Raw genomic sequence first — 17,787 nt, 5'->3', positions numbered from 1 at the left:
TTTCAAGGGTTGTTGTTCAAACGCTAAAACACTAAGCGTCTGTGGAAACATTCTGTCCCCTGTGCTAAACGTCCCAAAACTGAGGATGTCAGGGTTGAACTAGGCAATGACATGGAAATAACTAGGGCAGTGGCAAATACTAAGGTCTGGCATTTTTGTTACTAAGGCAAGAGTCCATAAGGCTGTTGTTACTGCACTCACATCATCTCAAAAAATGAGGAAGAATTCCCCTCTACACATTCATGTTCTTGCTGTTTTCATTCAGAATTTTTAATCTACCTTGTTCAAGGAAACAATCCTCAAGACTTAGTCTAATACCTAATTCCATATTCAAAGACTTGGATATTAGAGGGCCTATACTTTCCTCATATTTTGTTCATAACCTTGGCCACCACAGGCCCTCACAATCCACATACCAGCCCTCATTTTACATGAGAATTAAAATACTTAGCCTTGAGATTCTGCGTCTGCTTCCCAGCCTCCCACACACTCTAGTGCACAGGCCTTAAATCATCCCACACACCCCGCTCTTGTACCTGCCAACATCATCCACTGTCTAAATGCAGCTAGCAGCTGTTTATTTACAATTAGATCTGCCAGCTGGAAAGCAAACATTCTACATTACCGAATCAATCAATGTTACAGGGAGGGAAAAAAATCAGGTACAGCATGAAATGGAGGACAGGAACATTACATTATAGTGCAGCTGTCCTTGTCCAATGCCATTAGATGTTCTCAGCACCAAGGATTACTACAACCACAGTCTATGATCCGCTGCTTGCTACTCACAGGTTTGACGTCTAAGAAATACAGCCCACTAGAGGTAAAGCGCTGGGCCTGGGAAGCCTGTTGTCTTCATCTGCAGACATGAACAATACAGTCCTACGGGGTGGTTCTCTGTAATGGAATCAGGGCTTCTGCCCTACACTATGTTTATCAGTTTATTTCCTCTTTAGTCAAGAAGCAATTAGAACTGATGGATGTTAGGCTCTCAAAATATTATATTATCAGGTAAATTATTTGGGGGTACACTCTCGTATTAGAAAACTCAAGTAATGATGAGATTATAAAAATCATACAGTGGCCCTGCACCAATAGCCTCCCGTTTTTATTGATTTATATATTTATTGATGTTCATGGCCTTGATTTGAGTTTAGCTACTGATTCATAACGCGCAGGTTAAAACGCATTTGCCTGGTTTAGTCCTCAAAATTAGTAAAGCGGAAGAGTCACAATGTAGTAAAAATATAGCAACAGAAGCATAACAGTATGGCTTGGGCTTAAAAACCAATGCTCACATTGGTAAGGCAAATGATAAGAGTCTTGACAGGAAAGGAAAGGCTAGTTATTATAAAATAAGATCACCATACAACATTTTTAACCCACAAAAATTCCTTATGAATGGGCTCATACTTGTCAACGCTCCCTAAAAGCCACTGCAGTTTGATTGAGCAGCATTTCAAGTAAATGAGGCGTGTCCTTGCCTGGCCCTGCTGTGCTATGAATTTGGAGGTTTCCCCTCTGAGAGCTGGCTCCTAAGGGGACACTCTACTGCCCTTGGTGTAAACGCAGAAACACCGGCTGCAGCCACTGAAAAGCTTATTGGAAATGTGCTGCTGCAGACCCCCTCTGCCCTCATTAGACAATATGCTGGCAGTCAACAGCAAAAAACAGTGATGTTTGGAGAGCTTAAGGAATCAAGAAAAGACTGTGAAGGCCTGGAAAATAAACAAACACTCCCAGCCAAGCAGAGGGTTGGCCACTAGTGGATCCAGAGCCTTCCTTCAGAGCTCCCCATTCCCTGTATCCAGGTTTCATTTAAAACTGCAGGCCCAGGCTCCACCCTTTCAGCTAACAACCTCAACCCCGAGGGCAGGAACGTACACTCCTACTACCTGGTTCACTTAATGCCCCAAAGTAGCCTTATAAACACTGAGCTTCCCAGAGTGCATGGGCGGTGACGTGGTTTAAAATTATAAGCAAACACGGGGAGGCGGTAGCTAAGTCGAGGGGGTGTCTATGTAAGCTTACAAAAGGGTCAGACTGAAGGGAAGGCCATCAGACTGGCACAGGACGGCTCTGGGTGGGTGTGAGAGGATAAGCCCCAGACCAAAGTGAGAGCAATAAAAATGAAGAATGGTCCCAGTGGTAGGGAGACCACATTGGCCACAAAGTGTGGGGCAGTCATTTGCCTCCTCACTCATGGGACCTAATGTGGACATTTGTGAATTGAGAGGAAGTCTTTTCCTCTCTCACAACAGCTCATCAAATACAAATTCTGTATGACCTACTCAAAGTCCCTGTGTCATTTTTGTTTCCTTCATTTTCATGCTCTTGTTTTGCTCCTGGAAAACTCCCTCTTCCCTCTCTTACCTTACATACTCATTTCCATCCCTCATGGCATCCGAATAACAACATCATATTGGTTTGGATTACTTGGTAGAATTCATCAAAAATGGGTTCTGGCCCTAGCCAGTTTGGCTCAGTGGAAAGAGCGTCAGCGCACAGACAGAGGGGTCCCAGGTTTGATTCTAGTCAAGGGCACTTAACTCGGTTGCAGCTCAATTCCCGGCTCCAGTTGAGCCTGTGCAGGAGGCAACCAATCGATGTGTCATTCTCGCAGAAATATTTTTCTCTGTGTCTTTCTCCCTCCCTTCCACCCTCTCTAAAAAAAAACAATGGAAAAAATATCCTCAGATGAGGATTAACAACAACAACAACAAAACAGACAAACAAACAAACAAAAAAAAATGGGTTATAACTTTAGAGAAAAAAAAATAACTTTCTGGAAGGAAATGGGGTAGTACCTCACATGAAAGGGCAAGATGAGTGACCAGATCTCAGGAAGGATGAAAACCAGGGTAAAGCTAGGGAAATAGTGCACAGTCTCTTCAGAATCAACAAAAGGATGAGTCAAAAACAACTATTTTCCTTTTCTGTCATTCTGCTCAGGATGCAATTTCTTAGGTTGGCATTCCCACGGAGATTATCTGGAGGAGGGGAGAGGGGGGTCCCCAATGCTGGTGGTACCAAAGGAAGGTAGACTGGATGCTGGGCAGGCATTACCACTGGCTGTCCATCAGGCTGTATGTACTTGTACATGCAGCAATGACATGAAGCTCAAAGAAACATTAGACTCAGCCCTTAAAAGCACAGGTCCATTCAAATGCTCTTTATTTTATGGCTACACACATCCTGCTCCATCACCTGCATTTGATGCATTTTATTCCTTCCTTTAACATAAAATTTCTCATTTCAATATCTAACTTTCACACTGAACTTTCACCTAGCTTTAATTCCCTACTCTTTCCCATTAAGTACTTCTGATTATTTCTGTTTATCATAAAGAAAAACCAAGGTAAGGCTACAGGAAATGTCTCCAAAAAAAGGGGCATTTTCAACCACATCAATGCTGCCCAAGAGAACTTTCTACAATAATGGAAATATTCTATATCCAGGCTCTCCAATGTGGTAGCTCCTGACCACATGTGGCTATTGAGCACTTGAAATGTGACTAGTGACTCTGAGAATTGTATTTAATTTCAATCAATTTCAATACAAATCTCAATATCCAAATGTGGGTAGTAGATATCATATTGACATAGATAGATATATACTCTCCAAAAAAATCCCTTGTTCTATTTATTTGAACTCTGTATTGCTTGTATGCCCCGCAGCACTCATATTTTCCATGAATGTGGGATGTTCAAAGCTAAATCAAATATTTTTCTAAGACAGTTAAAAGCCATTCTGAACCCATTATGTGAAGGGGGCGGGGGCAGGCAGGCACCTTGTGGCTAAATAACTTGCATCACGTCACCCAAAACTGAATTCATCCCCAGGTAAATACACAAAGCTCCAGAAAGACCTTGGGCAAGACCAGCTTTCGCTTTCACTTTTTGAAAAGAAAGGGGCTAGACTAGATGTACTCAGATCCCTCTTCCAACTCTAAAACCTTAATTTCCTTTTCCTCCCACTAAAATCTAGAAACTGTAGAACAGAGATTGCAAACATAAACGGTGGGGCCTAGAGCAAAATTCATCCACGGCAGAATGTGACATAGATTGTTTCAGACAGATTATAACTAAACACCTGGAGCCCTCAAACTCTGTCCTTTCAAGTGACCCCCAACCTTTGGGGCTTTCTGACTTCCTCCACACTCCCATACTGCTCTCCCATAAGTTTAAACTTATATTTCCGAATTCTCCTTCTGGGCTCCAAACATGATCTACCTTACAATGCTGATAATTAGATAAAGCCATGATTGTGGAGGTGACTCTGTTTCTATTAACTGAAACAGAGAAAGAGTTATCATAATGGGCCAATGATAACTGACAGATGTCCATCTCTCCTGGATCGTTTGTGACTCTATGAAAAGAACGAACCATAAAGGGAATTCAAGGCTTCTGTGCGTCGTTAAAATTTGTGTTTGAGAGAAAATGCATTCAATTTATTCTCAGATAAAATTGCAAATAATTATGGCCTAGGAAATTATAATCTGTCACTGAAACAGTACTTGTCAACTCCACAAATCCTACTGCAGTGACAGAGCATCAACACCAGGTGGCAGCATTACATCATTAAAGATGTTCAGAACCTGGAAATATTTTTATAAAAAAAAATTGTCTTGGCACAGTCTCAAATCAACCCACATTTCTTCCAGATCTCTTCTTAGCTGATTAATGTCTTTCAACTTTATTTTTAATCTATTATTATTACTTTAAATCTATTATTATTGGAATGTTCAGAGTTACCAATACCTTCGGAGTTAAGTGGTTTAAAATTGCATTAGGAAAAATTTTAATGACATTTTTTCTTTTTTTTTTTTCTTCTTTTTTTAAAGATATGTTTTTATTGATTTCAGAGAGAGGAAGGGAGAGGGAGAGAGAGATAGAAACATCAATGATGAGAATCATCAATCGCCTCCTGTATGCTCCCTACTGGGGATGGAGCCTGCAACCTGGGCACATGCCCTGACCGGGAATTGAATTGTGACCTCCTGGTTCATGGGTTGATGCTCAACCACTGAGCCACACCAGCCAGGCCTTAATGACATTTTCTTAACTTTATTTTTATTGTTGATGCTATTACAGATGTCCCCATTTTCCCCATCTCTGTCTACCTTCCCCTGCCCCTCCTCCTTCTGGCCATCACCACACTATTGTCTGTGTCCATGGGTTATGCATATATGTTCTGACTAATCCCTTCTCCTTCTTTCATCCAGTCCCTCACCCCCACACCCACTGACAGCCGTCAGTCTGTTCCATGTATCCATGCCTCTGTTTCTATTTTGTTCATCAGTTTATTTTGTTCATTAGATTCCACATATAAGTGAGATCATATGGTATTTGTCTTTGTCTGACTAGCTTATTTCACTAAGCATGATAATGACCTTTTTTTAAGTAGTGTCCTTGCTTTTTATTAACCACTAAGAGGCCCGGTGCACAGATTCATGCACTGGTGGGGTCCCTCAGTGTGGCCTGTGGGGATCGGGCTGAAACCGGCATCCAACATCCCCCAAGGGGTGTAGTAGTGTGTGAAGTGGCCAGGGAGGAGCTGCTCCCACTCATCCCCACCCCGCTCATCCTGGTCAGCTGAGCGTCTGCCCTCCCCCCCACCTTCCACCGCTGCCCTCACATCTCCTGGTCTGCCACACCCAGCTATGGAGAAGTGGGTCCCTAAGGCAGAGCTCCCATGGCCTCGGGTGAGTGCCCGAGGGGTGCCCGGGTGGACAGGAGAGTCGCAGCCACCCTGCAAGTCTTGGTGGTCTCTTTTTCCCCTCCCTCCATCCCTCAGTCCTGGCTGCCCCAGTCAGGATGCAGCCAGAGCAGTTGATGGGGGCTGGGGGTGCCGTGCCTCCGGAGCAGTGCCTGGGGAGCGGTGGAATTTGGGCTGATGGCCCGGCCTCCCAATGCGAACTGCAGCTCAGCCCCACCTGCTTGTGATCTTTCATAGACTCAATTCCCTGTTTCTCTTTTCATCTGTCCAAGTTGACTGCCCCCTGATGGTCAGTGCACGTCATAGCAACCAGTCGAACGGTCAAATGGTCACTTAGGCTTTTTATATATATAGATTTGTTTTATATGCTCCTGGGCCTGATCAATGCTTCATTTTGTAGGAGAAATCCTAGAAGGTTAAGACTCATGTCCTGGAATCCCAGATAGATCAGGAGACAACTTAGATAATAAGCAAAGAATCTCTTTTAAAATCCAGGAATTGTACCTCCCTGTACTCTGGAAATAAAACCCAAATCGTATCTCAACTGCAATGCTTAAAAAACTGGTCACCAGACAACTGGGAATCAGAGTCTCTCCTCCCATCCCCCACTTCCACCTACCCATCCCTGCACCTCATTCTGTCCTTCTACTAAAGTGATTCTTCATATATAAACTCTTCATATAAAGCTGACGATATATATCCAAGTTTCTATAGATTTCTAAAAACTGGCTCCCAAATTCTTAGCCTGGGAAAAAGAAAATATTTATTTTCACATGCACACCCCTGCCCTGGTCCAGAAAAAATTGCCACATGTGTGGAGGAGAAAACTCGGCCCTGTCCTAGATAAACAAGATTAATAATAGACTCAAGTTTTGCTGTCAATGGGCTTTTTAAAAAGGGACATTGAACTTGTTCCTTTGTAAGTCTGAGCACTTTTAACTCAAACATATATTACTATCAGAATATGTTCCTTATATTTGTGGGCCTCAATTGATTTTTCTCCTATAACTTATGTTTCTAGTCTTGCCTGCCTCTCGTCAATGGGCTTAAGTGTTCTATGACTACATCCTCAAAGCACAGATCTCTGCAGAGACACTCCTCAACCCATCAGTGACACTGCCTGTTTTTAAAAAATAAAGAATTCTTCATATGCATGACTTAAAGACTGTCATTTATGGCAATATTATCTGGGACCAATAACTCAGTGTCAATCATATGGGTACAGTAATTTGACTTACATTTGAGCTCCATTTTTGCTAAGATGGTAAAAACTCAATTTTCATAAATTTGCAAGTCCTTCCTTTTCAGTGGTTGTATCTAAGTTTGGGGGTGTTTATATAAAGTCAGTATCTTGAGAAATATGCTGCATGGTTTTTTGTCATCATCCATATCCCCCAGGCTGCACCCAGCTGCCCCAAGGGCTGAGAGTCTACGGGTTGAATACACCATCTGGAAATCCTAACAAAGTTAGTGAAAGTTCACCAACTTTGTGCCAATGGTATTTTCCCCCTGAATGGAACATTAAGTGGCCTATCCAAGTCTGATTAATTCAATGAGCGAGAGAATCTCTGCTATAGATTGGGGGGTGGGGGGATCATTCTGTTGATGCTATAACTACTAGTATCTATCGTTTTCTTGTGCATGTATTTATCCTAGGTCATTTTGTAACAGAAAGCTAGTTATAACTCATCTTTATTCAATTCTCTTAAACCTTCCTTTTTTTTTTTTTTTTTACATTTTTGTGTTTCTAAATAATTAATTTAGATTTAGCATATACTTACCTGGCTTTAAGATACACTGGTCTGGCCAAAACCGGTTTGGCTCAGTGGATAGAGTGTCGGCTTGCGGACTGAAAGGTCCCAGGTTCGATTCCGGTCAAGGGCACGTACCTTGGTTGCGGGCACAACCCCAGTAGGAGGTGTGCAGGAGGCAGCTGATCGATGTTTCTCTCTCATCGATGTTTCTAACTCTCTCTCCCTTTCCCTTCCTCTCTGTATAAAATCAATAAAATATATTAAAAAAAAAAAGATACACTGGTCTGTACGCCATCTTCCCAGTTGGGTGGGTGTATTATTCCAAGGTTAACACTATGGTCTTTATAGGACATGTTTGTGCCTCCTTTCTCCTTCAATCCACCCTGTGGTACACCGTTCTGTATTTCCCTTGTGATGATGGCAGCAGCAAAGCATACTATGGGCTCTGGGTGCTAAGTGCTGGATATGAATACCGGCTCTTCCCCTTACTAACAGGGTAATCTTGAGCAAATTATTTGTGTTATCCATACCTTAGTTTCTTCTTCTGTAGAATGAGGGAATAATAGTTCCTGTTACAGTGAGTTGTTTAAAGGATTAAATGACATAATGTGTATCAAGCACATAGAAAAGTATGTGGCACATATATAGGCCATTTTTAAGATTTCCATTAAATCGGTCATAAAACAGACCATTCTAAAATGAATCATGGCCTTAGCTGGTTTGGCTCAGTGAAATAGAGCGTCAGCCTGCAAACTGAAAGCCCCTGGGTTCAATCCCAGTCAAGGGCACATACCCAGGTTGTGGGCTCTATTCCCGGGGGGGGCGGGGGGGGAGCATGCAGGAGGCAGCCATCAATGATTCTCTCACATCATTGATGTTTCTATCTCTCTCTTCCCCTTCGTCTCTGAAATCAATAAAAATATATATTTAAAGTGAATCATTTTTTTCTCATTATTTTATAAGAGTACTATATACTTGCCTTGGCTGGTTGTGGATCAGTTAGATGAACATCGTCCCATGCACCAAGAGGTCACCTAGTCAATTCGGGTCTGGGCACATACCTGGTTTTCAGGCTAGATCCCCAGTAGGGGGCATGCAGAAGGCAGCCTATTGATGGTTCTCTCTCAGCGATATTTCTCCCTTTCCCTTCCCCTCTCTAAAATCAATAAAAACATGTTAAAAAAAAAAAAGAGTACTACACACTTACATAGTTATTGTTTTTGTTTGTTTGGGGGCATTTTTTGTTTTTGTTTACTTGTTGTTTCTACAAAGACTGGCATCCAATGACTAGTTGCTAAACCAGCAAAATTCTATAGAAACTAAAACAGGGCCAATGTAAACTTTTGTAATTAATCAAAATAGTAATATGATTCAAACTCCATATTAGTACACCAACCAAATCTCTATTTCTGAAAGCTTCATCTTAAATCTTTCTCCAATACCCATTCTCACTAGATAGCAATGCCCATATATACAACAGTGTCTAAATATAAAAAGACCCACATAAAGGAAAAGTCAAGAGGAGGGATTACCCTTTTGACAAAGACCCTAAGGAATTATAATTCACAGGATATATTCCTTTGATATTTTGGATACTGACTCTCAGGGTTGCAAGATACAATGTTGGAGGTTATTTCCCTTCTGAAACCTCCTACGAAAAAGTGCCGATCAGAGTCAAGCAAGTGCTCCTTAGCCAAGTAGCTACCTGTGTGTTGATTTAAAATCCTTCCAAAGATAACCTCTCTGCTGTGAAGAGGCCCCCTTAGCCCTAGGCATTTCATTCATCATCCTTAGCTTTCACTGAAAAAAAGTTAGCTGTTCACCTCTCTCTAAAGATCAAATCCACTGTGTTCAAGACAAATTGCTTCCTTCTTAGAGCTTTAAAAAGAATATTTACTTCTAAGTCCTAATGAAGATATATTACTTCAAAGCCACAAAATAGAGTTCCCAGATACAGGTTCTGAGTGAATCCCAAGAAAGGTCAGCAAGGTTGTAGCCATAAGAGTATTCTGCTGCCTTGAATCAATCCCCGTAATGTATTCCTCCAAGCTCTCTGCACCCATGCTCACCAGCAGCCTTGGAGGGTCAAGGCAGGGCCATCCATTGGAAATGACTTGCATCTCTGATACAGCAACAGAACAATGACATGATTTTTTTTCCCTTAAAAAAGAATAATTCTACATGGTTTTCACACACTATGTTCAGAAGGGAAGACCAAATGACAGCATAAAATGCTTTCCACAAAAGATGTAATAATCATTCTCATTACTCAAGCCATTAGAAGGGAAGTGGCTAAGAGTATTCTCCCAGACAAAGAGATACTCAGAGACATCAAGGTGCAGAAGAGCTCAAACCTTCACTCCATCAAGTACAAAGACACCTCTTTAAAGGGCAAGTACCAGCTCCCTCTTTCCTCCCAGAACCTCAAAGCGGTGTACATCCCACTCAGAGGTCTTCACAGCACCTTTATGAAAAAGTGAGGGGAAAGTGAGGTATGGAGATGTTGAGCCATTTTCAAAAGACCACTCAGCACGACAGTGCAGATAAAGAAAAGGGTTTTTCTTATTCTTATAGCTACATTTCATTTTATCCAACACAAGAACTACTAGATGACCACATTAACACACATTTTTCTTTTGAAGAAAACCAGCTGAAAATGTAATGTGGGAAAACAAAATATCCTCTTAACAAGGGTCTTGACTGTCCTCAAGATACTCCAGGCCACAGTAATCTCTCCTGGCTCTGGGGAGCACAGATTCAGGTGCAGTGGTTCTCATACTCAGCTCTGTGGAGCCCCATGTAGGGAACACAGGGGGTTAAGAAGAGCCCAGTGGAACTTTCCACCTGACTTCAACCAGAGCAGCTCTAAACTCATCTGCTTCAAGGGGCCCATGACTTTTTTTTTTTTTTTTTTTTTACTCCAAGAATTCTTTTTTTTTTTTTTCCTTTTTTTTTTCTCCCCATTGACCTTCCCCCGGCCTCCCCTTCCCCCCAGGTACATGCCTTTACCTGCCCCCCCCAGTGTTTTTTATCCATTGGTTATGCTTATATGCATGTGTACAGGACCCATGACTTTTCAATATGTTTTTATTGATTTCAGAGAGGAAAAGAGTGGGAGAGACAGATAGAAACATCAATGATGAGAGAGAATCATTAATCAGCTGCCTCTGGCATGCCCCGCACTGGAGGATGGAGCCCACAACCAAGCATGTGCCCTGACCTGGAATCGAACCGTGACCTCCTAGTTCATAGGTCGATGCTCAACCACTGAACCACACTGGCCAGGCCATTCCTTTTAAATATATTTTTTAACAATGTAGTCTAATCCTAGTCATTTAAAACTGAAAGAACAGAAACAGAGAAGTTAAATAACCAGAGAGACATACTGGTAAAAGAATGAGTGATGGAAATCGATATTAAAGCAAGCAGCTAATGCCTGGAGCCAAAGAAAGAAAGGAAGTGAACTTGGATTTGTCCCAGGACCCAGGAAAATGGGCACTTTCAAGAGCTGATTCCTCCTACACACATAATACAAACCCAAGATGGGCTTTTGTTGATTGATTTCACCTTGGTCCCTCTCCTTTGAACATCACTTTCCTTTATAACAGTGCAATACCAAATGGCAGCACGGCGATTGATCTCTTTCATCATAAATACATTTATCCTCCTGCAAATTCATCTCACTGATTCCTTTCCTTTTCTTCTCTTTCCATTCTAAACTCCTTCTCCTTGCCTTGGCTACCTCTTCAAACCTCCACCCTTCTGGGAGGTTTTATTCAGAATTAGTAAAATCCATTTGCAACCACACAATTGTATGCAAATTGTATTATCCAAAAGCATCAATGCAATCTTGCACCTGTGGCCAATTTTGTTTTTTGAAAAACTCAGGAAAGAATACTTCAAATAATACAAGAGATAATAGAAGACTGTTAGTTCCCTTAACCTCTTGGAACAGTAGAACCAGATGATACAAGGAAAAGTGTTCAAGAAGCCATTCAAACCACCACCACCTTCACAGAGCAGCATCCTTAGACCCTGACAATAAGAAGCAATTTGAAAGGCATCCAGAGATAAACTTTAACCCACACTTTAAATAAAATTGTCCTTCTGCCTCCTCTTCTCAGTTCAATAATCCCATTTCTACATTCTGTTCCATAGTTTTACTTTCTCTTTTTCTTTGTTATTGTTTGACCCTTCTCTGTGCTCCTCGTGGTTCTGCATATCCCCCGCTCATCTTGAAATGTCAGACTGACCGCTATATTCCCATGAGGGTCAGAATATGGAAATAACATTTTCCTAAGCTCCCACATACTATATTCCTAACTGGACATCTGAGTTGTTTTTTTCCAAATTACCCAAAAGCCTGCCAGCAAGTAAATACTGTTGCTAACATTTTGGCGTACTGTATATTCTCTCGGTGTTTTTACTATGTAGACATATTGATAAAGAGATAGATGATGATGATAGATAGATAGATAGATAGATAGATAGATAGATAGATGATAGATAGATAGCCGTATTGCTCAAGTTCTTGTAAACTCTTTTATTCAACAGTATCTTTGGGGCATCTGTCTGTATCATTAAAATAGATTGATACCACTTTCATGCTTTTACAGCAGTCCATCATCTGAATGCAATAACCTATTTTTTTTAATATATTTTATTGATCTTTTACAGAGAGGAAGGGAGGTGGATAGAGAGTTAGAAACATCGATGAGAGAGAAACATCGATCAGCTGCCTCCTGCACATCTCCTACTGGGGATGTGCCCGCAACCAAGGTACATGCCCTTGACCGGAATCGAACCTGGGACCTTTCAGTCCGCAGGCCGACGCTCTATCCACTGAGCCAAACCAGTTAGGGCGCAATAACCTATTTAAATCCAGGATGAATTCTGCCTTCCGAGAAGTTGCTTCCTTATACTAGTTCAGAGTGTTGATTGTTCCAACAATTCCTAACTGGCCTCCTTGTCTGCTTTCCCTCTGTAACCCACAATCCACTTAATGGCTGGCCTTACCTTCCTGAAATGCAGGGCGGATCAAGATATTCCTCTTCTTACAATCCTTTACTGCTCTTTGGGTAAAATCCAAACTCCTTCCCAGACCCTCCCCAAACCTGTCTCTATTCCAGCTTTCCTGCTCCATTCCCAGGCCCCACCCCCCATCTCTTGGAGCCTGTAACAACGTATCATACTTCTCACCATTTCCTGCTCACTCTGTGGAAAAAGCAAGTTTCTGTGCTTTCCCTACTACTTATAATTCTCCTCCACACCTTGTCTATCCTCTTTTAAGATCCTCCTCCGTGACTTTCCACGCCACCAGGAGAGTTAGTTGCTTCCTTTTCTCTGTGTGTAAAACCACTTCTATATCTCTATACAATGGCACTTATAATATTGTTATAGTATTTATGTTCATGCTTTCCTCTCCCACAATTATGGCTTTATCCCTAATGTTTTGTATAGAAACTGCCACTCAAACAATGCTTTTTGAGGTGAATTCAATCCCTCAATCTGTGGGCTAGGTTTACACCAGGTTGGGATAAGGCACTCAGTTCTGCTTAAATTCTAAGCCCAAGGATGAACTGTACTTCCACCCATCACAGTTGTATGCCTGATTCATCAGTAGCCATTAAAACTGCTAATCTATTTTTCCCTCTCTAACTTCCAGCTTGAAGGTAACACCCCAGATGCAAGAGATAGAGCCTTAAGGATAGTATCATTGATATTATTTCAACTCTTCCTACTAGTAGGAGGGAATGATGAATTCAGGCATGATGTCCAGCATTCTATTATCCTATATAATAAAAGGCTAACATGCAAATCGACCGAATGGTGGAACTACCGGTTGCTATGATGCACACTGACCACCAGGGGGTAGATGCTTAATTCAGGAGCTGCCCCTGTTGGTCAGTGCACTCCCACAGGTGCAGTGCCACTCAGCCAGAAGCCGGGCTCACGGCTGGCGAGCACAGCGGCGGTGGCAGGAGCCTCTCCCACCTCTGCAGCAGTCAGGCATCCCCTGAGGGGTCCCAGACTGCGAGAGGGCATAGAGCAGGCTGAGGGACCACCCCCCCACACAACCAGTGCATGAATGTCGTGCACCGAGCCTCTAGTGGTCTATAAACCTCCTGGAAGAGGCACCAGCTGTAAGAGCAGTCAGTGCTGTTACAGAAAACAACAGAAGTTTGCCAACAACACATAACTAACATTTAAATGTGAATTTTGTCAAATGTGAAATATCTCATTAATTTTACCAGTCCATTCCCCGTTTTCCTTCCCCTCCCAAGAAAGAATACACAACTTTCTGCTGAACAGAATCAACCAAGAAATACCAGATGACATAGTCTTAGAAGGTGTTTCCAAGAAACCAAAAAAAAGGTGGAGGGGGAGAAGTTGTCCAGGTAACACTGGCTTCGGTGATATCAATGTGTATTTTCCTCTTAGGACTTCTTGGTTTAGTGGAGCATGATGTGTCTTTTTCCCCTCCAGCACTGCAATAGTAATCATGTCTTGTTCTGCTTTGTTTTGTGCTGTTTGCATTGTTTCTGATTGCCCCTGATTTATTGGATGTTTGACCTCCTAAGAGTGGTTTATATGGAGACCGAAACCCAATCAAATCCAAATCAACACTGCAATAAAGTAGGTCCAAACCAAATAAACTAAACGTTGCCAACTTAAAAATTCTTTTCTTAACAAACCACTGAAGATAGCGATCTCAGACTTCCCTTGAAAGTCAAAGAGAACCATTTTCCCTTTATTGTCCCACTTCTTAAAGGAACTGTAACAAAGAAATCAAAAAGTACACAAATCAAAACTGACAGCTCAAAAACGTTTCACAAATCAAGCCCAGCAATGCCACCAGTATAAAGCCCCATTTGTGTTCACACCCTAGCCTGCCCCCCGCAACCCCCAAGAGACTCCTACCTGGTCAAACTCTAGATTAGCTTTGCTGTTTTCCAACTTTACATAAATGGACTCCTGCAGTGTGTGCTCTTTTGTCTGGTTTCTTTTGCTCCAAATTACTGGTGGGATTTATCTTCATTTTCTCATGAGGCAACAGTTTGTTCACTGTCAATACCATATAAAAAATGCCTTTGTTTGTTTGTTTATTTGTTTCAGGAGCATCTAGACAAATAATTGTTCTGAGGAAAGCAGGTTGAGGCACATGGATCCCGGTGTTAGAATATAAAGGCTTTAGTCAAAAGAGGGAACAGCGAATAAGATGACCTTTTGAAATAGCCTGAAATCAATGGTTAAGAAGCAGCTGTTTGAGGGAAGCAATGAAATAGTAAAAAGAGCTCTGTGAGATAACCCAGAAAAACAGTCTTGGAAAGAAATGCCCAGAACTGAGTCGGGGACCTTGGTTCAAAAGAAAAGAAAATTTGGCCTTCTGAAAAGGTTTTGATTCAGGCTGGCTTTGCTCTCTTTAGCAAAATCTTTCTTTCTCTGCCTGTGAAGTTCTGCCTCAAAGGCCAGCTGGTCTTGCCACACCTCCTCACACCTTGTACGATATTTGACTGAACAATTCCTCGCCTAACAAGGCATTTGCATTCTCTTTCTGCCTTTTAAAAACACAGGGTATCAAAAGCTCTCTTTGTGTGTTTTCGATATTTCCATTACCGTGAACTATCACTTTGTGAAAGTTTGTAACTTACTAACTTGTTGTTACGAGCTGGTTCTGATATTTAAAATACTGGACTTTTTACTAGTAGTTCAGAAAACTACCTTCATTTAAAACATAACTTACTTTCATTATAAAGATTTTTATTAGAGCAATTATCAAAACGGACCCAGAAATATTGATGGATGCCATGTTATGAAAATAAAACTATCCCTTTCTTTCCCCCTTAAAAAAATTCACACAAAACTTTCACTTCTAAAAAAAAAAACTCATTCAAAGTCATTTACTACAGTTTTTAAAAGATATTGATTCCAGTGAATTTAGAAAATATTTATTCTGTGACTCTAAGCTTTCCCTTACATCTTTCTATTTACAGAAGGTTCACTAAACCTATCACAGATTTCCAGGATCCTGGCTTAAAATTCCAGTATTCATCAGGAACAAGAATAGAGGTGTGGGAATATTTAGCAGGGGTATTAGTAAGAGAGAGTAGGAGTGGTCTGGCCAGCACATAGGTGGCTGAATTTTAGTTTTACAACCAAACCCAACATTCACTGCACTAAAATATACTCTTATAAACTGAAAGTAGTCTTAATTATTTTGGCTCCTTCCTTCGAGAGATTGAGTGCATTTCCCCACCACATGAGTCACTCTGGCCAGTAGAATGCGGTGGAGTGATGTGCGACTGATCCCTGGCTTCCCGAGGACTTCTGGGACCTGCCGCCTCCATGGCAAATGCTTGAGCTAGACTTCTGGAGGAGGACACTTCGTGGAGCAAAGACAAGCCGTCTTTGCTGGAGTTCCCGACTGTGACGGCTAATTTCCTGTGTCTACTTGACTGACCTAAGGATGCCCAGATAGCTGGTGAACATCATTTCTGGGGGTGTCTCTGAGGGTATTTATGGAAGAGATTAGCATTGGGTTCAGTAGACTAAATGAAGAGATCTGAGCTCACCAAGTGAGCGGGCATCACCCAATCTATGGGGACAAAAAGGTGAATGAAGGGCAGCTTCTCTCTCTCTTTTTGAGCTGGGATGTCCATCTTCCCCTGCTCTTGGGCATCAGAGCCATCACACTTGGACTGAATTGTTTTCCTGGCTCTCCAACTTGCAGACAGCAGTTGCTGAGACCTTTAGACTCCATAAATGTGTGACCCAATTCCTATTTTATAGATAGATAGATAGATAGATGATAGATAGATAGATAGATAGGCAAATATATCTGTCTATATTTATGTCTATATCTATATCTATATCTATATCTATATCTATATCTATATCTATATCTATATCATCTATATCCTATTGGGTTCTGTTTCTCTGGAGAACCCTGGCTAATGTAATGACCAGCAAACCCCGAGAAGATAAAAACAACATGAATGTACCTCAGGTAAGAGCAGCAAAAGAACTGCCCAGCTGATCCCAGCCCACCTTTATGAACAAATGGTTGATGTAAGCCACTGAAGTTGAGGGCGCTTTGTTAATGCAGCAAGAAGTAAATGAGACGGACACCAGGACCCATTTGGTTGTGTAACATACCAACTCAGTAAGGAACAGTGGGGTTTTACTGTCAGGTCTCCAATTGTATATTTCTTCAGCACTTTTCTGCCCCGTTTAGGCCCAATTTATTTCTAATCAGGATAACTGTAAGTGACTCCTGAAATCTGTCCCTGCCCCATTGCCAAGCTAACCTCCATGTTGCCACCAAAGTACCAAGGATAACAATTAAAATTCTCCCTGCCACCACTCTTTCCCTCAAGCACACTTCTGCCTGCGGGGTAAAATCCTGAGCCTAGCCCTCATACCCCTTCATGATGAGGCCCTGCCTGAAGTAGAAGAGGCAAGAGTATTTAGCCATGGGCCCTTTCCCACAGAAGTGTCAACCTCCCCTCTGCTTTCAAACGGGACATTATCACATGACCTAGAAAGTCCCTTACAGCATCTGCAGCACTAGAGAGGCATTAGATGAATACAGTGCCAACTTAAAATGAGTGGAAGCCTGCACCACTTCCAGAACAGCCACAGCTGAAACCAGAGGACAGCCATGCTCATGGGCATCGATGTGGCAGCAGTACCTGCTGATCCAGGTGTGAGGTCGTATTTGAAGATCCGTGTCCTTGGGAAGCCTCAGGAAATCTTACCTGAAAGGTCTGGAAATGCCCGGCACCCCTGAGACGGTTATGCCTGAATTACCTGATGTTCTCCTTTCAGACTACGTTATCTCAACTAGACTTACATGTGGCCAGGGGGTTCTTTCCAGGACAAACTTACTGCCAGACAACCAGAAACTTCTCCTCTAGAGCCACCTGATGCACAATTTTATTTTAAAAAGGCAACCAAAGGAGCTTTCGGTAACCCTCAGTGATCAAAATCACCGTAATTAGTGACGGGACAACGTGGCGTCGCGTTTCTTGATCTGATGTGCTGAGTAGAATACAAACATCACTTCTCACCAAAACCATAAGCCTGAATGTAATCAAGAAGGAACATCAGAAAACCCAAGGTGAAGGACATTCTAAAAATAATGGTTCACTCCTTTTCAAAAGAGTCAAATCAAGTTTATTGGAAAACAAAGGAAGGCTAGGAGATGTCACTGGTTGGAAACAGAGAAGATATGACAATTATGAAATTTTGGATTGGATTCAGTTGCAGGCCAGGAAAAGAGCATTAGTGGAACAACTAAACAATTCAAATAAAG

The sequence above is a fragment of the Plecotus auritus genome, assembly GCF_963455305.1.
Source record: "Plecotus auritus genome assembly, chromosome: 7".
Classification (NCBI taxonomy): domain Eukaryota; kingdom Metazoa; phylum Chordata; class Mammalia; order Chiroptera; family Vespertilionidae; genus Plecotus; species Plecotus auritus.
This window is presented reverse-complemented; position numbering follows the sequence as displayed.